Source organism: Lepidothrix coronata, unplaced genomic scaffold, assembly GCF_001604755.1.
Source record: "Lepidothrix coronata isolate B3197 unplaced genomic scaffold, Lepidothrix_coronata-1.0 Scaffold170, whole genome shotgun sequence".
Taxonomy (NCBI): Eukaryota; Metazoa; Chordata; class Aves; order Passeriformes; family Pipridae; genus Lepidothrix; species Lepidothrix coronata.
The window spans coordinates 396097-420468 of NW_016690350.1; the positions used below are offsets into that span (position 1 = coordinate 396097).

At 41.0% G+C, this 24372-nt stretch overlaps 1 protein-coding gene across 10 annotated transcripts in view; it reads right to left on the reverse strand.

The window, feature by feature from the left end:
• Nucleotides 1–24372, reverse strand: part of FOXP1 (forkhead box P1) — a 382197-nt gene that overhangs the window by 220286 nt on the left and 137539 nt on the right. For 3 of the 10 annotated variants that reach the window (XM_017829858.1, XM_017829853.1, XM_017829855.1), the window contains one exon: nucleotides 1533–1598. The gene's annotated coding sequence lies outside the window, so the exon portion shown is untranslated. Of the gene's footprint in view, nucleotides 1–1532; nucleotides 1599–5996; nucleotides 6070–7091; nucleotides 7169–7916; nucleotides 7931–8071; nucleotides 8091–24372 lie in introns of those variants that run through there. The other 7 variants (XM_017829863.1, XM_017829862.1, XM_017829873.1 and 4 more) reach the window with 7 other exon arrangements.

A 24372-nucleotide genomic window follows, 5' to 3' on the forward strand; every position in this document is an offset into this window, starting at 1 on the left:
ATTTTCCTGGATCACATAGCATCACGGCCACGTGTGAACTAGGAACAAGAATCCCATTAATTCTGAGGCCCCCAATGCACCTAGCACTTCAGATTTTTCCCTTCTTCACAAAAACTCAAAGGAGAAACACCACTGCAGGGCAAGGAAACGCTATCTCCTTAAACTGCAGGATCTGCTTCTTCTTCAATAGCTGGAACGCATCTAATACCTCATAGGTTCCACCACAAAAAACCCCCAGTAATATTCAAATCTTGAAGATAGGCTTATATCATATAGCTGACACACGCCATTGGCATGGCCAAGGATTGCAATATTCAGTTAAACTTCATGAGTTTCATCCTAACTAAATAGATATTTTTGGCAACAAAGAACTGAAAAAAACCCCCACATCGTCCTCAGATCTATTTTAATTTAAACCAGAAGAGAACAGGGACATTTTTTCCCCCCTTCAAGTACATTTTAATAAAATTAAAAATAAAAATAGCTCTAATTCGCTCCGATGCATTTAGTCATCCGTAAAATTCTAAGTTTAAAATGAAATCACCATTTTATATTCAAACAAGGTCAAGAGAACAGCACTAACGAGGACTGACATCACAGTGAACAGCAGCCACTGCTCAACGCTTACATCAGTGTTGCTTGTTGCTATGGTGCTTAACCGACTATTAATTTCTGAAAGAAGGTGATTATAAAGCAGCCATATGAACCTCAGTCAGATGACACCCTTCAGTACCAAACACTGATCTGCGTTACTCTTCTCTTCTGCAAGTTAATTTTGTGAATCACCACTTTTGTGATGTTAATATTCCCTTCCAACTTGAAACTTTGGACAAGAAGAGAGGCAAGGAGTTAATTTAGAAGCAAGGGACTTTCACATTGCTTTAAATAAAAATCATTTTGCGGAGAGTGATATTTCTTTCCTTTTTTTCTGTGCTCCAAAAGACTAAAAAGCATGTGTTTTAATTTCTGCAGTGATAATAAGCAATCAAATTAACAGCTAAATTCTGCTCTCCTGCTCTGCTCGATGTGCTGCTGTAAATCCAGGAGTGTCTCAGCCTGGGACAAAGTAGCAGTGAAGCTGATTTGACCATTCCTTAAGGATTTGTAAGGGGACCTTGGTGTGGGGCTGTGCTGCTGCAGCTCCCAGCCCAGCACCCATGGATGCTGGGCTACGGATCTGGCCACGTGGCCACCAAGATCAGCCACAGCAGGGTCTTCCCATTTGCACACAGGCCCTGCCCTGCTACCAAACAGCCTTCTCAGAACATGGCTCAAAGCCAAAATGTGCATCTTTGTGGCCTTGCTCCTAAAATATAACTGGACACCTAAACTGCTGGTTTCCCAGGCAAAACATGGGTTTAAGGCGCAGCAGTGACTCCCAAAGCTCCCAAAGTCAAATGCTGCAAACTTTATGCATGTTGCCAGAAGAGCTTCTACTTGTGCAACTAAGGCACAGTCCTGATGTTTTTAGGATTGGATCCTTCCTTCATACATACTTCAGAAACTGTGTGGAAAACAGTATTTGTATTTACCTTCTTCAGTTGCTCCTGTAAAGCAATCTTCAGTTACAGCCACCCAAAAAGGTCACTCTTCTTACCCTGCAGAGAAAGAAGGTAACACACGTGACTCTGGGTCAGTGTCAGCAACAACACCCGAAGCATTTTCATTGGCACCACATTTGCAAGTACAAACATAAATAAAGCAACAAATGAATCTAATCGTGTTTAATGGTGAATGACTTTCAGAGAGAGTTAATAAAAACAATCAAGTCACAGGACTGGTGCTTATCAGTACCAGCTAGTGTGAGGCTCTTGAGCATGAACAACTTGGTCTTTGGGAAGAAACAAAAGCAGAAAAAAAAAACCCACGAAGATGAGACATCTTTGTTCTCTAGCATAAACTTTCTTAATCTTGATGTCTATCAATCTATTTTCAGTTTGAATAATAGATGAGTTCAGTTCTTTGTTTCAGAAATCTGACTATTGTCTGAATGGGTTCTCTTTACTTAAGGCATTTTAAGACCATTTGTAACCGCTGCTATTTTAGCTTCTGGATCCTTTCTTTTTTCTCATCCTTTTCCATAGAGACACAGTCCTAGATGAGATTTTAAAACTAGCTGCATCTTCCTAATTCAAAAAGTTGTTTACTGTCTTGGGATATCTTCTCATTAAGCATTATCAAGAGCACATCAAGCATGCCAAGGTGGCAAGAGCAGTGGGTATTAAAAAGCGAAATAATTAAAGTGTATCTTTATAAAAAGTAGGAGGGAGAAAACAGCACGTGTAGGTTTTTTTTACCCTGTATATTACTGCATCTTGTGTACTCTCTCTTATGCAAAAGAGTATGTAATCTTTTAAGAAACATGACAATCTGCCACTTTCTGTTCATGTAATTGGGATCAACATATGGTACAAGAGAAAAGAAAAACATTTGTTTATTAATTTAGATCAAGTTACTAACTCAAACCACTAACAGCATTCAGAATTAATTCCACCTCAATTGACCAAATACTTTAACAGAGTAAAATTATAACATAATTTCACTGAAATGCTGATCCGCTGCTGCAGGGGTGCAGAGTAATATGTAATACAGACAAAGAAATATGTGATAATTTGGTGACACAGATGACATCATACGAAACGGAAAGTCGGTGACATGTGGATGTGTAAGACAGAGCTACGTGAAACTCCATTTCACAAAATTCACACAGTGATGTGGAGTTTTGGGGGTGTTTGTGAAACTCACCAAATGGTAAGTTGCACTATTTGCATCACTAGGTTAAGCTTTTTACTGAAGCAGTAAAATACCAACCTCTGGGAAAAATCAGAATCTTCACTAAGTTGTTTCAAGAGAATATGAACTCATTCGCCATTTATTTTGGAAGGAAAAATGTTTTCACAATGAGAATGAGGCATTATTTCTTTACCATTGAAACCTGATTATTTTTAGCCAGAAGAAAAAAGGTTACCTTGAGATGAAATGCATATTGGTTTTATCTGTTGCTCACTGGCACTTTATTTTTATTTTTTATGCTTTGATTGAAAAGCTTTTCACAGGCCTTGTAATGCAGTACCAGAACATCAGGGGCCAAAATTTGTACGTGTTTGCTGTATCTGAAGCCCTACATGCTTTGCTGAGGTAGACATATAAGACATTCTTTATTCTGCACTGTAAAGGACATAACACTACTCCATCATAATAGGTCAGGGCTCACCTTCCTGAGAGTATGTAAAACAATACATCTTTTATGTAAAATACATGACCTTTGACATGTGATGTGCTCTTAGATTAGCAACAATAAAGGCTTTTATCCTGCTTTGCTGCAGGGGTTATCGTGGGTTTGACACTTTAAACCTCTTTTCATATTTATCTGTTTTATAAATTTTCTGGGTATTTGGCAGTCAGATCCTTATTTTGGCAGTATTTTGGCAAGCAGACTTCATTTCTACCCTGAGTCTTCACGATAGCAAATGAACCATCTTAAAACGTACTTTTTAAGGAAACTGCTGAAAATCACGTGTTTGCATAAAATGTGCATTCCATATTTCTTTGGGCAGTGCTGAAAAAGGCAGGTAAACATTTTCTAAACACGTTTGTGACATATGAACCGAACGCGCTCCAAGGAAACCCGGTAACACCAGCCCAACCATCAGCTGGTGGGAGACCAACAGAGTCTACTGAGGGCAACGCACACAGAGCACCGAGAAGGACTCAGCTCTCCTCACAAATTACTGCCTGATTAAAATCCAGACTGCTTTTGTTTCTGGTTATCTAACGCTGGCTGTATGCTACCTGGCTTTCAAAAATTTGGATAATGTACCATTGAAGTTAAAATGAGCAGCAGAGACAGCTGTTCCCACCTGTGAAGATTTCTCATTAATAGTCTAAAAGTTGAGTATCTCAAAACGTAGAAACACAAATACAGACTTTCCTCCTGAAAATGTTTATACGGGTGAGCGAATTGATGTAGGCAACACACATTCCTTCCATCATGCTGTCTTTAAGATAAACACAAAGTACCATCAACACTGTAAGTGTGTGTGTGGAGCAAACAAAGAAAAAATCCCATCTTACCAAAGCAAGACACTTCGCTACACTCATATTTTCCCCCCAAGGAGATGATTAAAATAGAAAATCAAACCACAAACAAAAATCCACTTTGCGAGTGAGTAGCAGTGGTCCTGCTGTCTCACGAGCAGAGGGAAGGAAGGTTTCCAAGCCCTCAAAGCCATCCCCAAGGCTCAACTGATATCCCACACAGGGAACAGTCCATGCAAATTTACGTGCCCTGCACGGATTTTACCAGATATTCCTGAAAACATGAGATTTGTTCACCATGTGCCTCAGTTTACCCACCACTGAAATGGGTAAATACTTCAGTAACGTATTTTGAAATCCTTGGATATGAAGATACTTTCTAAAGTAGTGCTTTTGGCAGCATTTTGGAAAGACAACAATAATCTTAAAAAGATCACCACCTGAGCCAGTGCCATAAACACTTCAACAGAAAACCCCACTATTGCTCTGGATCAGGTCCTACCTCTTTACCCAGTACCAAGGGACCAGAAAAATATCTGAGGCTTTGCCATTATACCTGCTGTCAGCTTGGACCTTGTAACTCTTTTGATCCCAGAACACTTATTGCATTTAGTGATCTCCTTCAGGGCAGGGAGGTCATTTCAGGAAGGCTGCAGGATGGAGCCCTAACTTGAAGTGATCACTGCAAATCCAAATTTAACTAATAATATAGAGAATACACAGAAATAGAGAGCACTGCAGAATGAAAGTCTGCTTAAAACAGTAACATTTTTACTAATATCTAAATGAGAAGAGCCTTGGGTATAGCCAAAAATAGATTGACAAGGACCTTGATCCCACACAAACTAGCTCTGAGTAATTTTACACAGGAAAGTAGAACACCAGTTGAGCTGCTCCCCTGGTCAAAATTACGCATGTACATTTTTTTTTGCCAGTGTCCCAGCCCTGAGAAGCCTGCAATTCGTTATAGGAAACCTAAAGTAGCAAAGGAATCTCACCTTCCCTACCTAGAAAGAACTCTTCTATTTTTAAAAAAATCAAATACATATATATAAAAACTATACACATCTGATAGTACAAAAAAAATGTTTTTGAAATGAGATTTTGATTCATTTTTCTTATAGCAGACCAGCTGAAATATACTGAATGTGTCTGATTAAAATATTTACTAAAAAGCTTCCTGGAAGCTTTAAAATACCAAAACCTGATCCTCAAAATAAGCACTTCTGTGCAGTAATTGCTTCTAAATAAAGTGAACCGTAACCACCTAATACAGCTGTTTCTTCCTTTCAAAACTCCCTGAGTCACATTCAACTGCACACAGGCTGAAATATGAAATATGTCCTACTATTCTCGTAATCATTATTTTTTTGTCCAGTGAGAGAAAAGATACAGTCTGTGATTCTGTCAACTGGATGTTTGTACAAGAAAAAATAAATGTTTTTCATTTGGTATTTTGCTAATTCTGAAAATACAGGATGTACACTGATCATGAAGAACGACATCTGGTACAAGGCAGGCTCGTGGCCCAATCCTGCACACAGGTTACTTTTCTCACACAGTGCACTTGGTGGAGTTACTTGCACTAATACACACAAATCATATGTAGAATTGCTTTGAGGGTGGTCAGCAGTCGTTTTGTTTTGTTGTACCTATTTTAAAGAGCTCTCCAGCAACCTAAAAAAAATACATTAAATATTTTAAATAATCTGAGGGAGCAATATTTTTTCTGACCACTGTCAAGGTGGCCACTTTTTATTGTGCAGCATGTATTAAATCTCAGGAGGCATGGCACAGGAGATTTTCTACACCAGGAGTCATTATCACCTCCTCAGAAAGTAAAATGCAGGTGGAACAGTAAAACTGTGAGAGGCTGAGTGCAGTTCTTTCACCTCGCTTTGAAGAGGGGGAAATGGATTTGGTACAGGCCAAAACACAGGGATATCAATGCTTGCTACCTTGCTGCTTCTCGGTGGAAGGAGGGAGCAAATCATACTGTATTTTTCATTTTCAGTCATTAGCAGGCTGTTCAGAATCTCTGGCTGGTGCTTATTATTTATTCTAAACAGAAGTAAAATAAAATAAAATAAAATAAAAATAAAAATAAAAATAAAATAACAGCACGAGGACAAAGCTATGCACAGCACATTTGCTCTTTCAAAATAATATTACCTTTCAAGTCCACCGTAACCTTGGAAAAGAATAACTCGGTGTAAGCCAATGCTACGAAACTAATCACGATCCTTTCCTCCCCCGCTTTTTAAACAGCTCTTACAGGGAATACGGGTGCAGTTCGCAGACAAGTTACGAACAGCTCGCTTCCAACACGGAATCTGAACTGCGATCGCTAAGTCTTGCATCTTTTAATGATGGATTGGTCGTTTGCCTCCGCGAATCGCCCCGTGTAACAGGGCTGGCCCTCACTGAATCCATCCCAGGTGAAGGTGAGGAAGCACCCAGGCTGTCAGGTGAGGAGAGGCCATCCCTGAGCCAGATCCCAATTCCCTGAGCCAGGGGCCATGATCTCCCTAGCCAGATCCCATCTCCCTGAGCCAGGGGCTATCATGTCCCTCTGCCAGATCCCATCTCCCTGAGCCAGGGGCCACCATCTCGCTCAGCCAGAGCCAGCCATCAAACGCTGCCGCCTGGCTCGTATCGCCAGATCTTCCCCGCTTCTTAAAATAACTCCCCGTGCCTCAGTGCCAGCCTTAACCATTTTATGCCTGCGTTACAACTCTCCTCCTGAAACTTGACCTCTCCTGATGGAAGTAACGGGAGGAATTCCCGTTCCCGAGCGCAGCGGCGAGCGGGGCTCCCGGGCTGGCTGCGGGCACCGCTGCCACCCACCAGCACCGGCCCCGCCGCTGCCCGGCGGGGACCCACGGCCGGGTCCTCGGGGAAGGCTGGCGGTTCTCCACAACCCTCCAACGCCACTTTCCACACACACAGTCACACAGAGACACACATCTTCCTCCTCTGCCGTGACCCCGGCGCTGCTCGGGGGCTCTTTCGCCCCACGCAGCCCCCCCTCCGCCCCCGGGCCCGTCCCTTACCTGGCAGGCGAGTGACACTCCTGGTCGTGGTCATGTGAAAATATTTTCGAGGTATCCTTTAACAGCCTTTAAATATTGAAGCCTAAAAACAATATTTGCTGTTTTACCTTTTGAAGCTTTAACAAAAGCTTTGTTTTAGCATTTACCTCGATGTGCAATAAGAGTTAATAATCAAATCCGTCCCAACCCCCACAAATGTTAAACAAAAAGATAAAAGAAATGCAAATAGCTATTGTCATGGAAAGTTAAAGTACCTGTCTGTATTTTTAAGTGAAAACTATTATCTCTATCAATCAAAATTTAAGAATACAATAGCACTAATCACACGAGGTGCTTTGACTGAGGTACTTTTTCCTCATAAAAAGTTTTTTTTTTTTTTAACTGGTGCATAAAAGTAATACACTTACAATTAGACACGGTATTTGTAATTTTGTTATTAAAAAACCTCAGCAGTCTTATTGTTAATAAATGCCTCTGAGTCTGTAGGCTGATTCGTACCCAAGAAGACCAAAGTCCCTACATATTTTAATAAGGTTGATGAAATTTTATTCAGATTCTCACACTTTCCAACATGTGGTGGAACAGCACACTCTTCTGTTTGAGAGGAGTTACTCAAACGAAGGAAATAGTTAATTGGGAACCAAAACTACTACTTCTGGCCTCACCGCACATTTTTCCACATTTCTCCAAGCGCTGTCTGTGCTACAACCCTCAGCCTCCAAGACGTGCCCTTTGTCGTCTTTTCTTTAATTTTTGATGCCAATTCCCTCTCGTCAGACCCTGACGCTCTCCCAACCCAGCACACATTACGTATACACTACATACATTGTGCAGGCACACCGCACGGATTCTCTCCGAAGTCATTTTTAAAACTAATTTGTCCAGACGGAATCAGTAACCGAGCTGCGCAGTTAATAAGTGCAGGAGCGAGCGACAGTAATTACGCCTGTACTAAAAGAAAGAGCCCGAGATTAAAATACCTATAAGTAAATAGTTGAGGCAGGATGCCATTATGCAAACTCCGCTCTCGGGGAGGGATGTCTCCCACATTGAGGAGCAAGAGGACTGTCATTTTTTCCCCCTGCAATATCAGGTTTCCTACTCCACAGCTCTGGTACTCTGCATCATGGCTAACATCTCTAGTGTGCTATTAATATCAATGAAGAGACGATTCAATTTCCACATAAGAAAAACCTCCCTATTACAGCGCAGACATTCGAGTGAGGACCCTTGCGAAGGAAACAATAAAGACCAGAGGGTTGCCTTTTTCCCCCCACCTCCTTCTGCCTTTTTTTTTTTTTCCCCTGCTGCTTTTGCAGTTGCTCACTGTTTGAAAGCTTTTAGCTAACAATGGAAGCATTATCTTCAGGACAGTTACAAAACAGGATTTGTTAGTACAAAGAATAATAACACCGAACTCATTCCCCCCCACTTCCCCGCCCCGCAAATACCTGCCTATTGCAATATGGCATTTAGTACTTGATTCAAAAGTATATTCCAGAAACACCTGTGTTCTTGATCTAATTCCCTGCAACAAACTCCCTCAGCGAACCACGTTTGCTGAAGAAGGCTTGGACAGTTACAAACAAACAAACATTTTGTGCATTTATAAAATGGAACAGAAACAAAAGTATCTTATTCTACCGAGTGCAAACTTACCCATGAATGAGGAAGAATAAGGCTTAGAGCTGTACAGTAATTCCCAACCAACTGCAGAAAGTTGAGAGTTTGAAAACACTAAAGCACTTTTGACTATCCAGCCTTTCTGTGCTTCAACACTGGCTGCAGTGTAAGGAAGGACTGAAGGTATGTGGTCTAAACACAACAAAAGCCACTGCCTTACTCTAGATTAAATATGCAGGAAGAGGCCCCTTTGCATAAACACAAACACTCAGCAAATGAGTAACTGGCTCAAATCAGACGCCTGCTGTGCATTCTACCTGTCCTGATCTCTGACAAGCTACACGGCTTGTTTAAGGGGATAGGAGCTGCAAAATCAGATCAAATCACAGCACTAAATGCTTTGCTCCTCTAATAGTAAATAACAACAGCACCAACAACTCCACGCCAAACGTTCATTTCTAATCTAAGCACTGCTCTGGCACAGAGCTGAATCGTGTGCTGTGCCCGCTTTGGCTCAGTCACCCATCTCGCCAAAGCAGAAGAAACACAACCAAACACCACCTGTAAAATTAATTTTCATTAACTGTACTGAAATCCAATACATTCCTGACCGGGTCTTTTCTTAACAAGGATTTAAAATTAATACAGAGACTTCTGGTTGACAGATTAAATCTGCATTTGCTTGTGCTGTCTCTGTTTTGTTTACTATATAAAAAGACATTCCACACACAGAGCTATTTTAGCTGTTATGAATCACTGCATAATGCACACCTATTTACTAGTTTATTTGGGGAAAAGGAAGAAATTTCTGAAATGTTCCTTAAAAACATTATTTTCAAAATATTACTCTCATAAAATGACCTCTCCAAACTATATTTACTTCAAAAACAACTAAATTAGAGACTGTGATAACCACCAAGCACATCTATGCATTTATTATTATAATCAAATATACATAATTATATACTGTGATTTACTCTTGCTTCTAGAGAAATAAATTATTTTTTCAGTCTCATTTATCCTTCCAGTCCAGAAATAGAATGAAGTAGCACGATTTTAAAGCAATTGGAATTCACCACTGTCCCTTCCTAACTTAAGGAGTCAAATCACATTGACCTTTTATTGTAAGTCCCAGCTACATGTTGGTTTTGGTAATTTAATTATTTTTTAATAACTTGCAGTATTAAATGATTGCCATTGAAACACAAATAAGATTATAGTCCTCTGCCTTACTCTCTCGAGCTCCAGACTACAGCGTAACATGGCTGCGTCCGGCCCCAAAATTTCATTCTGAAAGAGCACTTACACACAGACAGACACGGGAAGATTCAGGCTTTAGAAGATGCAACACACATTTACTGGATTCTCAAGCATGTGTCACAGATTATTTCAAAGGATACTGGATATAACTCACAGTTTTAATGGGGATCTAGGCGTGTTCAGTTCCACTGAGCACTCATACAGTATGGAGGGAGTTTTTACTTTTCCTTGGATAAACTCACCAGGTTAAGGCACAAAAACATTGATAACATGAGCTAGTCAAGCCTAACAGGGTAAAAATCCTTCATGAAAGAATCCAGCAGGAAATTTTAGAGCTCCTGTATCATTCACCATTTTTGCATTGAAATGACCTTCCAAATAAGGTGTCAGATAATACGGTTCACATAGATGATAGTGATCTAACCTTGATGCAAATAAACCATAGAACAAAATTTAATCAGTATATCACTGTGTAAAAGCCTTTGTCCATCCCAATGGAGCTTCTAATGACTGTTTTGGCAGTTCTGGCTGGTAGTTATGCCTCCCTGCTCATATATATCTCATACTGGTTGAGCAAGCTAATGGAACTGCTGTTAGTGGAATCCAATATTAATACTCGGCATCGTGCAAAACCGGATGCAACAGAATATATTACACAATTACAGGTAGTATCTAATTCCACAGGTATAAGATACTGGTCTCTAAATTAATATTTTAATAGAGAAAGTGTTATAAATACTACATTTCAGGTAAGATATCTATGAACTCTGGATCTGCCAGTCTTCCTGCTGCAAGCCTACTCTGCACTCACACAGAACAGACACAGGACCCTGACAAAAATTGGCAGGCAAGCCTTGGATGCTGAGTGACACATACTGATGCACAGAGTCAAAGATGTCATCTTCATGCAAGCTCCACTAGTTATGAGCCTGAGAGAAAAATGAAACAAAAAAAAAAAAACAAAACCAAAATAAAACAAAAAAAAAGCAGGGGGAGAGCAGAGCAAGACCTCCACAAAATAAACAGGGTGTACAGTTTCAAAGGCTACAGACACAGACATTTCATTGTTCAAGCCAATTATCAGTGGAAAATAATAACAACAGATGGATTCAGAGTCACTGACTTTTCATATGCACTTCATCTCTGCACAACAGATGATGAAATGCGAGAGCTATCTCGGAAAGGCAAAACATCTTTCAGTAAAAGAACTCTATACTCCAGATGGGGACCTTCTAAGGCAGCTGATTATCTTCTTATAGTGTTGTAAGATAGACTTACTAAAACATTTCCAGAACTGATCAGATCAGATGAGCACAATGGCATCATTATGAGGAGTAAGTTGCTCCGGTCTCAGACTTGCAACTAAACTACTCAGAGATTTCAGTGGGGTCAGAGCTGCCCATCCCCACCTTTACATCAAGTAGTGATTCTAAAAAATGGGTCCAAAGCTGCCGTTCACAGTCTGAGCAAAAAATGTGGATCAGCTTTGCCTGGAGAGGGGATGCAGATGTGGGGCCATTGAGTCAGTGCCAGCATGAATTGGTCCCCAATAAAATTCCACCACCGTGAGCAAGGTGAGCCCCCTCACATTCTGCAAGCACACGTTTCACATGGGGACACAGGCAGAGACAAAAAACGTTTGCAAGCATGACTGTTTCCACTATAATTACCAGATGTAGAGGGAACTCATCTTCCAGGAGGAATGCAAGCTGGGAGTAACCGAGTCAATGGAGTTACACCCACAAAAACTGGTGTGAGGCACAAATAAAGCAAATTCTTTTTCACAAAGCCTTTACAAAAAACCATCTTTTTATGGGAAATAAAAAATTGCTTTCAAAGGGAAATAACAAACACATGTAAATTTTGGTGGTTCCGGTGATAAGCAGTTCCAACAAATGTCACAAACACCTACCTAGCACAACCTTCTCCCACTCAATCTGAATACCACAAAGTATGTGTTTTTGATCACATGAATCAGGTATACCACAATCTCAAAACTTAAAATAAGAGTAGTGGAAAAATTAGCTCATTAATCTTTAAGACAACATTTCTTTAAGGGAAGAATACTACATCAGTAGAGCATTAAACTGAACTGGTTGCCATTTCCACAGTTTCTTCTCCAAAACATGGCAAGGAAAATGTAAAAAATGGCACACTCTGTAAATCAGTACTGCACACCGAGGGGTAGCGATACACACCGAACTTGCACCTACTGCTAATTTATTTCACAAGTTACAAAATGTTTCTTAAGTAGCGGGCTGTTGACTTCACAAATGTGAAGGGAAGAGATGAGTTTGTGGGCACAGCATTTCTCCTCTTTGTGAACTACTTTGTCAAAAGTAAATTCACAGGGGAACATACGAGCAAAGAGTAAATTTTGCCCAGGGCAAAATTCTGCAACTGCTTTAAGAAGCAAACAAGAACACAAAAGATGTGTAATACAACCATCTGGCTCTACTCATGCTGTATCAATAATCCCCAAAATTTATCCCCACCCCCTTAATCAACCCACACTGATGCCACAAAACCAAATGGCATCACTTATGCTTCCTGCCCATCACATTTTGAAATGATATTTAATATGCATACAGTACATATTTGCATGTTAATCAATTACTTTAGGAAAAAATATTTTTGCTTCTTGAGCTATTAGTTCTGCTTTTTTCTACTTATTCACACTGGGATCTCTAAAACCACCAAGAAAGTCCTTGTGGTAAAGATACTCTCATATCAACACAGCATCTCAGGTATCAGGATAACGTACCGGTCAAAATTTCAATCTCTTCTTCTCTCTAGTTTTGTGTCACAGTGTGAAAATAGCAGAGGGTGAATAATAACGTGCCAGCAAAATTAGCTGTTCAAGAAACACGGGTAAGCAATCCATTTTGAACTCGAGGTTGGATGCATTTCTAAGCAACACCCTATTTGGGAAGCAGGGAAGGAATGCCAAAGGGAAAGCAGGGTATCCCATGTGTCTTTTATGGTGAAGATTTGCACCAATTTTTCAGGCCTCCCCCATCCAGAAGCCAGCCTCCTATGTAAGGGAGGAACACAGGGAACTCCTGGCCACAGATGGAGGACAAGCCTCCGATGTGCATTGGCTGAGTGCTGCTCTCCCTTCCCACCCCAAGCCCATGGTGGAAGACCACCTTGGGATGGACAGACAGAAAGACAGCTATGCAAAGTGACCAAAAGGGTGGTTCCACAATTGTTTTGGGGGGGGGGACTGTGTTCTTGAGGGAAAAATCACCCTCCTAACCATAATGATTCATACCACGAGCGTGCAATGTGAAACCAGTACCAAAACCAACACTACAAAGACAGTCTCTCTCTGGCGCTTCGTCGACTGACGGCCACGGCCCCGGGGGCTGACTCAGAGCTCTTCTTCTTAATCGACTTTTCTGCAACAACTCACCCAGCCCAAACCCTGCCTATCCCCACGTCTGGCTGGCTGGCACCCTCCCTGTACCTGGGCGCTGCCCGGGGGGACACAAGCCACGGAGGGAACAGTGCCCACAGCCCTGCTGTAACACAAACAGATGGCTGTTACAGAGAAATACAAGCCCTGAGCACTCATGGCATAGGTGGAAATGTTTTGCAGTTATTTTCTTTGGAAATAAGCATATGTATAGCGGTTATGTCTGCTCCCACATCCAGACTACCAACCTGAGATCACAAACACTTTGTTAATTTTTTTTTTTTTTTAAATCCATTTTTGGATTGCTTCTGCTGTTTCTATGGCTTGACTTGTACGGCCTCTTTGTAAGAATTGAAAACAGTCTCCCACAAACACAGGAACGGGCAAATGGTTTAGAGAGCTAATCCACACCTGGGCTACGTAAAAGGGGCTCATATTTTCCAAACAGAAACACAACCCCTTTTATATATGAACCAGATCTGGATCCAAACGCTAAACCCTTCGCCACATCCTACATGGGGCTCTGCAGTGGTCAGGGGGAGCGGTGGTGGGTCCTAGCTGTGCCCACGTTTCTGCAGGAACACTGGCTCCAACCCGGTGGCAGCCACGGACAAGGAGTCATCTTGACCATGGGCTTGGATGCGAATGGCAGACCCGTCCTCAGTTACACCACGGTGAACACAGGGTAATCCCCATCCCACACACGCCTCTTACAGAAGAATCTGGCCCTGTCTCGTTACTCTTGTTAGAAAAATGAAGGCTGTGACAGAAAATAGCTGAGAACTACATCTTGCCAATGCCAAAATACAATAATAACATGTTCAAAGATTTAATTTAGAAGACTACAAAGTCTAGCTCATACATCATAACACCTTGAAATAACACTTTAAGGTCAAATCCTGTGCATTTTTGGAAACCACCAAAACATAATGAAGTTTTACTTAAACACAGCATTTACATTTATAACGCATTTCAGATTCTCCAAGTAAGCTAGACCACATGCTAGGAAAATGTACTTCCCACAACATACAAATTAAGTCATGTACAGCCTTCCCTCCGCAGGCTGAACAGCCACCGGCACAAATGGAAGTCCTGTGTATGGATCAAAGGCAGCATGTGGACCTCAGAACATGATTTTTTATATTTTGTTTTTAATTGGCAAAACATCAAATCCCACTAGTAGTTTATTTTTGTTGCCTTCCTTGCCCCTTTTCTACCTCTCCCACTTATTTCACAACGGAACATTTTTAAACCACCAGAAATCTTTGTGGCAAAGATGATGTCATACTGACACAAGATCAGGTGTGAGGTATGGTATGAATAAATACTTATCCACAACCACATTTAATTTTCAATGGTTGGGCATCAAGAGACAAAGAAGTTCTTATGCAGACATATTAACTGAGGATTTAATTTCCAACGGTCTGCATTTAAAAGAGCAGAACAACACATACTGCGAGAGCCTAGAAGAAAAAAGGAAAATGAAAAAAAAAAAATAAAACCACACAAAAAGCCCAAACCCCTTGTACCTCTCTTCTTGTTTTCGGGAACGCAATGCACAGCCCTGCTCTTCACAGTAATAAATATGCGATGCTTGATTACTTCGTCTTCTAAGTCACCGATACCATGCAGGATAATTGTCCTTTATGCACTGGCAATAAAAACTCTCCCTACGAAAATAAATATCTATTTTACAGTAATCAAGCAGGAACTAATTTTGTACTTTTTCACAAGTAGCCATTTACTTTGGCACTGAATGGTAATGTGTAGTAGAGAAGGCAGTATATGCTTTAACCCAAGAAAAATTAGACTTGAAAATTAATACACAGTGAAAGACAAATTTAAAGCAGCTTTCTTGTGTTCTGACATAAGAATATAAAAATGACACGAGCAACTAAAGATTAGTTTACATACTTTTCAATCACAGCTGCCGCTCAGTAACCACAATACCTTTAAAATGACATTCCACCGAAACAGATACAGTTTGGCTGCAACAGCGGCAAGACACAGTTAACATGAAATTAAAAGGGCATTTTTTATTTACACACATCATACAGCGCTGAGCCCCAGCACAATTACAATGGAAAGATTTTTAGCGTGATTAATTTGGAAATAATCTAGTGATAAATAGAGTGCATTGCAAGTGATTCTGCCGAGCAAATTTTTATCACCAGCCTTAGATGTCAAAACACAGTTTCAGGGACAGAGAAAGAACGAGTCACATCTTCTTGGTTAATATTTAATTGGGTGCTAAAGATTCCTCCTAAGGACCTCTGAACCATCACTGACAGCCCCACAAGATGTCCCTATCTGTGAAACAGATACTAACCCTTTCTGTATAAACTAAAATAACATTAAATTTAATCAAACCATTCAATTAATAAATCACTTCAGTGGACATTGCAGCCCAAGCCCTGTTTAATTACATAATTTTAAAAATATTTGCACACTGCAACCACTAAGATTGGCTCTGAGGTTTCATAATACACACTTAACACTTGAGTTGGAGAACAAATTTATTTAATAAATGCAGAGCTAAGTGCAATAATGCCACTCCACTCAAACTGCAAAAATCACTTAGCATCTCCTGCAAGAAAAAGCAAATAAACTTTTTCCCCATTTAAATTCATGTCCTTGTTACCACCAGCTCTGGCAGAAGCCAACTCCTTTCTTGCCCATGCCCCTGCAGTCAGTGGGTTGCCCAAGCCCAGGAAGGGGGTGGCAGACCTGGTGTTTCCCCCATGGCACAGAGCATCCCTCTACTCTTCCTGCACATGGAATCCTCGGCCTCCCTCTCCTTGCCCTCTACCTCCATTCCTCCCTCTCCACTTTTCCCTCTATTTCTCCCCCCATGATACTCTTCTGCCCCTTGTTCTCTGCTGCTTGCTGCTGCTCCAGTTCTTCCCGTTCCCACCTCAATTTCCTGCCCTGAGCTTCCCTCCCCTGCTCTCTCTCTTACTGCCATTTGAGATAACTGTGGTTGAAAAGCTAGTGGGGGGAGGGAAGAAAAAACACAAAAAACCATAACAGGACAGAGGGAAGAGGATGGGGAGGAGAGCAAGGAAAGAAAATAGTTTACTAATGCCAAACAGAACTACACAATTTCCAACAACAGCAAGAGACACTCCAGAGCACAAGGATGAAAAATAAAAGTCGTGGACCAAGTGTATTACGTGAAGCAGGATTCAGGTTCTGGGATGGGTGTAATGCCTGTATTCGCAGAAAAACCCCATGTATCCAAAGGAACCCGTGTTACTGCCATATATAACTAGGTGTGACAACATGGGAGAGGTTTAAATACAGATGGACTGAGCAGTGGCCTTAAATGAAGGTGAAAAAAAGCAAAGCTAAGGGTTTGTCACAGCTTAGAGGCACAGCTGTGTGCACTCGTACAGACTTTGCATTCATTCATATAGAGCACAGCTTTCAGATCCTGTGGTTCCAGCACGATTTTTGGACGAAAGTTGAGCCTCAAAAATAAATAAGTCTATATTTGGCCTGCCCTGGATTCTAAATGCTCTCAATAGTACTTTGCATAGAAACAATCTGAATTAATACAGGTTAAGTTTTACAGATTATAATATTCTTTACCAAGCCAATGGATGCACCTCTAAAATTCACTGCCCTGACAAATAGTAGAGCTCTTGAAAGTCTGCTTGTATTAGTTTTATGGATCTATTCTACTGCTTAAATCAGGTCTCATTAAAATTACCATCCACACAAGTTCTCCCACTGGGAAATCTACATGCCAGAGCTACTCCAGTTCCGCAGGCGGTGCTTGGAGGGGGTTGCATATTGCAAAATAGCTGCGGACACGGTGGGGGGGAGGACGGGGAGAAGAACAAGAGGACTTCAGGACAGCAAACAAGTTACTCCTTATCCTCCTCTGATTTTAGTCACTGCAACTTTTGCTCAGGTGGTGCAAATGCATCCCTGAAAAGAAATGCTACTGCCAGAAATTAAACTGGGGGGGGGGAGGGGGGTGTGATGTAAAAAGCGTCCCTTGGAAAGCCAGATCTGGCCTCAAACATCCATTTTAGTGTTGGAATGGCAGGCTAAATATGCAAACAGTGCACCTGACAACTTACACTAAAGCATATGATCTGCACACTGCCCCTCCAGTTTAATTTTTAATAGTAACAGTACTTAAATCTCAGCATTAATGTATTAATGTTCAAATGAATACAATTAAAGGCATCTCTATTTTCTTCAGTCCTAACGACCTGGAAGATCTCTCCACCCTTCATATTTGCAGGGATTATTACAAATATATTCTGTAGCCGTTGTTTTGGCAAAGAAGCAAAAACCTTTGCCTTTTAAATATAAAGTAACAGGAATAATGAATAATATATCTTCTGATTTTTGTTCTGCCATGATATATATATAATGATATATAAAATGTTCATTTATTATTATCACACATCCTAGGGAGCAGACATGCAAAATTACTTTTTTTTTTTGTCTTATAAGGGTCATTTATCATACGGAACATCCTCCAAATAGGTAGTCCTAAAATCTCAATTTACAAAGACATTTTTTAAAGCTGAATTCCTTAAACAGGGCTACTCTCCTGATGGTTAAAATAAAAACTTTATGATATTAAAATAGCTGGATTTAAGGAGGGAGAAATGCCCTGCATTTTCTTTTAGAAGATCCTGCTCCGACAAATTAATGCCTGACTATTATTTTAACTAAAACTTGCCACATTTATTAGTAACAAAAGTGCTGCACGACCCTCTTTAGGCCAAATCCTGAAAAAGAAAAGCATCTACTAAAAGAGCATTAACTTTTATCGTAGCATCTGTGATCTTTGGGTGGGGAAAGGAAACACTATAAAGAACGAAGTCTGTATATACAAACTATCAGTCAGATTTTAACACTTATGCAGAATAATGCAAAGCTTTATTTCTTTTTGATGTTAGCAGGCTTTTTTTCTTTTGCATTCCATTTTTCAATATGTAAAATGACAAAATGCAAAAAAACCCAACAAAAACACAAAAATGTGCTTGTTAGGGCTGGCCTAGTTTTTTGAAACACGCACAAAAAGAAAACCCACTCATACGATCTTATTTTAATATGTAATAGAAGAATCTGGCAAACATTAGCCAGAATAAGTCTAGCCAGCGAACACAGACTAACATACAAGTCTGCTGCTGCAAAGCAAAAGGGAAATCTGATCTTGCTCTTCCAACACACAAGAGCAGCATCTTTCACCTGGAGAGCACTGACAGAGGGTGGTGCAGGTGTCCACTTGGGGCTGTGGCTGCCCCTGAGCTAACATCTGCTCCTGCCCAGCTCCTCAGTGCTTACACCAACACCTCACCTTCTTCTTGGCTGGCAATTTAAAAAAAACAAACAAACAAAACAAAAAACAAACAAAAACCCAAACAAAAACCACAAAACCAAACCCAAACTCAAACCTCTCAGTCATCCCATCTCCAGCATGTCCTCAAGTCAAGAGTAAATGTGTGTCTTCTCCCCAAAGCAAGGTCCACACTCACTCCAGCATTGGCCACTCTCATTTTGGGAGGCCAGATCCAGCGAAACCTCAAGCAGTGGCACAATGCTCTTTTCACAAAAAATTCTGTGCCTAAAAATCTGCTCCAAGCCATGCAGCTTTGAAGCAGTACCCAGAGAAAGAGCCAGGCATAAAACTACCTCCGGGGGGGGAAGAAAAGAAAAAAAAAAAATATTATCAAGAAAGAAAAAGGGAACGGGAGAGCTGGAGTCAGCACGGCTAAAGACTCCGATGAGGAGGGAGTGGAGGTGGAGGACAGCTACAAAGCCCTTAATTATAAACCTAAAAATGTTCAAAAACCAATCTCACGCTAACAATTTGCGTATTTTGGGATTACCTACGGATGAGGAAGGTTCAGCTTAATCAGCTATCTGTGCAAATGGATTCCCAACGTGCTGGAGCTGAACTCAATGGACAATCCCGTTAGAGTGGAAAGAGCACATGAAACGCCCTTGAGAAACGTGGCTAATGCCACAAACACTGAGGAAACAACCGTTAATAAATTCTTCCATTTTCAGGCTTAGGAGGCAAAGGGCAAATGTTGAAAGAAGCGGAAGATGGGAAGGGCATGGCTATGCTCCATAAAAAGTCCATTTCATGTGTCACATATTCCTGAGGCAGGTCTCAGTCCTCACATTAAAACCAACATTTTTAATCCACTAAAATAAGCCTCCCAAGAGGGAAACAACTCCATCTCTTCTTTAAGTTACCTAAACTTAAGATGTCTCTCCCTCTTCTACGATAGGAGACAGCAGAAGAAAAGTCTCTATAAATAGAGAGAATAGAGAGTCTTCATAAAAAGAAAAAAAACTGGAAAAAGTATCTATTTAAAAAGCTTGCAAAATGTATGAATTCAGGTATCAGAGGCACTTTGTAAAACTCAAGTTAGGGCTTTCACTTTTTGATCAGTGCCATCCCACAGGACAGAAGCTGCTCCCCCATCTGACCACATCATGCCAGAGATTCACTTGGCCTCTCTCAGGCTTGTATTTACCCAGGAAACACGCTGTGGACCACCACGTATGGAGAAAATCACTAGCAGAAATAAACAAACTGGATAGTTCCCCAAAGCCAGGTTACACACTGAGACAGACCATGGGTTTGACAACTGCTGTAAGACCAGATCTCAGCCTGCCACCCATTAGCCACAGCCCACACCGGCTGTTGGGATGCAGGGTCAGGAGAGGACCCATGTGGTGGGAAAAGACTTGAGGAACTCTGCATTGCTGCCATTATCAGCCATAAGCAGCCACTCAGACTTCAAAAACCCATCAATGATACTGTGGGACCCAGCCCTATCAAGGATCTTATGCATCCTTACCACTTAAAACACATCACCATGGGCAGAGGACTCTGGAGCATCCCTGCTGTCCCAAAAGGACCAAGCCTGGCTTCAGCGACCCCCCTGCAGCCCGACTCCTCTCCTACCTGGGTCTGATCCAAGCGCTCCCACAGCGCACTCGTACATTTTATTCTCTCTCTCCCTGAAGCTTTGGCAACTGAAATCTATTATGATATCAAAAGGTAGCTGACAACATAAAATGTATCCCGCTGAGTTGATGCTGCACGCTGCTAAATTTACAACAACATAAGTATCATAAAAATTATAAGAACTGCAAATTAACCACTGATTTTTTAGTTCAGTGACATAAATAACAGTAAAGATCTGGAAAACTTCCAAACATCTTTACAACTGTTTAATTTGTCAAAATCTATCAAGTGTATTTCAACCACAAACCTGTCCTCTGCAGCGCATTAGTTTTCACGTACTTATGCTGGCATCAAAGGCAGCAAAAATAAAGCTTCTGTAATTACTGTGTTCTGATGCACCTTTCCAGTCACGCTTTTATTTCTGCCTCTCTTCCTCTGTACTTCTCTGTTGACACTAACAGTCAGCAATGTTTTAAAAACATTCACACTAAAAAAGACAAAAAAACCTCCACTACTGCTTTCCACTCCTCCCAGGTCTGCTTGGGATACTCAAGGCGGCACATCGCTTTGTTTGCAGATTGGAGTGGTTTTCCACTCACGTGCTGCGCGTTCCTTGTGACGCTTGCGTCAGCAAACCCTTTTATTTACTCCTTTATTTGTCCACCAAGCCCTGTGAATGCAAAGCCACCCTTCCAGCAGCTGCAAGAGATCGACAAAAATAATAAATTTTATAGGCTCTATTGCTTTCCTTGGGGGACGAGCTTATTTTTATGTAGCTATTTATTTTGTACGACTAAATAGCAATTATTGTATTTTCTAAGACACAGATTTACTAAAAAGAGTACATTTCTTTCCCAATCATGAAAAGATTAACTAAATTTGAAGTCCAAATGTGTTGAATTGCTGATGCACAAAGTTAGGCTCTTTCTGAAAAAATAAAATGTATTTCCATTATTTGGCAACTGAGGGGCTGTGGAGCTTCTTAAGCCCCCCAGTGCTCTGCCTTGCAAGAGAGCTTTGGCCATGGCACCAACACAGTGGTGGAGGGGTTGTCAGTGCTGGTCCCAGCACGAGCCAACGCAGGCAAGATGGTTTTGCCTTTTGCAGAAGGAAGTGGCCAACATCTTTTCGTGTGCTATTTGTCACCCTACACGTGGGTTCGCACCAAGAAGCTTTGAACTCCAAATGTTGCAAGGTAGTTGTTATATAAAAAATAAAAAATAAATCAAGTAGGTGCTGAGAACTAAACAAGGCTTTTCTGTCACTTTTTTGCTTTTACAAAGGCTTCTCATGGTAGGGAGGGCTTTTCCCTTTGAGCTGGCTTTGCTTTCCTCAGGAGCCATTTTGTACCTTTCCTGTACTTAAAATGTGAAATATTACAGGAACTAATTAAACCTTCTTAAATGGGAGAAACTAATAAATCCCTCCCTAATGATACAGAAGTGCACTTGTGAGTGACTGCACAGAGCAAACACACTCACTGCAGCTCCACAGGCACGAAAGCCCATTGCAGAGGCTGAAGAGGTGTGGGTTCACAAGATGTGGTTACCCAGATATTCCCATGTGCTCCCTCTGGACTCAAAGGTTCACCTGCTCTCCAGAGCTGACACCCCATCATCCCAACCAGCCAAGGTTTGGTGATCCATCACTTGTGGACCATAAGAGTGACATGGCTCAATCCCACAGGCTGGTGGGCTGAATGGCACAGCGCGTTTTCTGGAGGGTTATATATGCTGGGATGTGTTATTTCACACAAGACAATATCCCAACACACTGGCTATCCATATGGAAGCAGGAAAGGGAGGTGAAGGACTGGGTTTAACACAACAGGTTAAACTCAGCCTCCCACTCCCAGTAAATCTTTTCATACTGCAAGGGCAAAATAGAACTGCTTACAGTTTGTCTTAAAAAATAAGATTTATGCTTCAAATACAGAAAACCAACCCAGAACATAGCGCAGCTCTAAAAATTAAGCATCCAGATATACAAGAAATTTTAAATTAATTTTCCCACTGTGTTGTTTGCAAGAGCAATACACTTAAATGGCCACAACTCATTCAGTGACACCCAGAGGTACCATGCAAGCGCTATGGAACAATGCAAGTAATTCAGAGTTCTTTGATTAAATCTAATATAATTGCACATAACTGGAAAAAAATCACAGCAAGTTGGCTTCGCATATTGCACTGCATAAATCAGAAGCGATTCCCACAAAATCTCTCCTTTCCAGACTATTTTATCTAGGCAACATATAGCTGTTACAACAATTTTTGAGTGATTTTGATTCCCATTGTGGTATAATGAGTAATGAAGAAAGCACATTTTTGACTCTGGTTTGCACTGATGAGATGTGTTTCTTCTTTGACTAAACCCTCGGTGACTCAGTTCTGCCACTCCACAACAAGGAGTTCTCATGTTTCCCTCTACACAGAAAAAAAAAAAAAAGTCTTCAACTATCCCGTTCTCAGCTCAAACGAAAGGGAAGACCTTAAAAGTTCCTATAATTTGTGCTGCTCATTGCAGAGTAGGACCCTATACCAAGGTGCCATGCAAACCCAGAGTCCCAGGCCCAGCAAAGAGACACCAGTGCTACAAAACACTGTCTTAGGACAAAAGTGCCCCAAAAATTGAGTTCTGTGCAGGGAAAAGGAGACCTTCAACATGAGTCTGAGGAACATTTCTCACACTGTGCAGGGGAAGATGGCTTGGTCAGAGTGATTTCCTTAAAACTCAGAAGCTTGGCAACAGCCTTCTGCAACCATCTTTCTCTGGTGTTGCCAGAAAGGGTGACCACAAAAACTGCTTCTTGCAATGCAGAGAGAGCTGGCCTTTTTCTGTGCTCAGCGCCAGGTTTTCAGACTGAAGTTTCTCTTTCCAGTAATGTGCGATGTGAAGGCTTTGTGCTACGTAGGGCCTGCCTAATATTTTCAGGCCTGCAGACTTAATTACAATCTACTCTAATGGGCACATGGCACTAAAGTATAAATATTAATAACATTAACCAAAAAATAAAAAAGCCCTGATTGAGATGGCAAGCTGAAGACTGAATCAATAAATCAACAGTAATCTTTTTCCTTAATCACAGCTGCTACTCCACCCTTTTTATTGATCTTTTTCCTCTTTTTTCTTTCTTTTTTTTTGTTTTATTTCACGATAATCTTCTGATTCTTGATTGAATTAGTTCAAAACAATTGCACACCTAGCCAGGATAAGCCACGCTTTGGTTTTAAAACCCTTCTCGTGGCAGCAGCTGCACAGTGAGTTGTACGATGTTGAGACCAACCTTTCATTGTGCAGCTTCTCCCTCTCCCGGTGCTCATCCCTGAATCCACAAACTGAACAATCTGGCAGATTGGTGGGCAGTCAAGGTTTGTTCTGTCTAGGAAAGAGGCAACCATGCTAGACCTCACCTTCCCCTCGGCCATGATGATGTTTTCACGGATATATTTAAAAGAACTTTCATTTAACTGTCCTACTGTAATCTGAAAGCCAGCCAGAAATACAAACCATGTATTTTCTTCAGGCATATTTGTTGATCAAATATTTTACTTCAATGTTCTCTACAGCATCATTATGGTACTTGCACATGTTCACCCCAAGTATAAATCTTCAGCATGTCCTACCTGCCTCTGCAGCAGCTTTCCTGGAAACGGCTTTATTGTGTTCTAGTAAACTTCACTCATGTTATTTATTTTCCTTTAAAAGAGAAGTTACACTTCACTGTATTCATTCCTAGCAAAGACAAGTTTCTGCCCATCAAAAGACAAGTTTACAGCAAGGACTCTTGTAATAATACTGATAATGGGTAGAAATTACACATTTTTATAAGGTAGAAGACAAAGCACTTCATGTTTTATAATAGTTGTGCTGATATCATAGTTTCACCAAACTGTGCTTTCAGACAAAATTATAGCTTTCCCTCCTGAGTGACCTAACCTGCAACTATTTAGGATAGATATAATGGGGCAAACTGTCAACTACAAATCAAGAGATGCACTGGCTTCAATGGAGATTTTGCAATTGGCTTACAA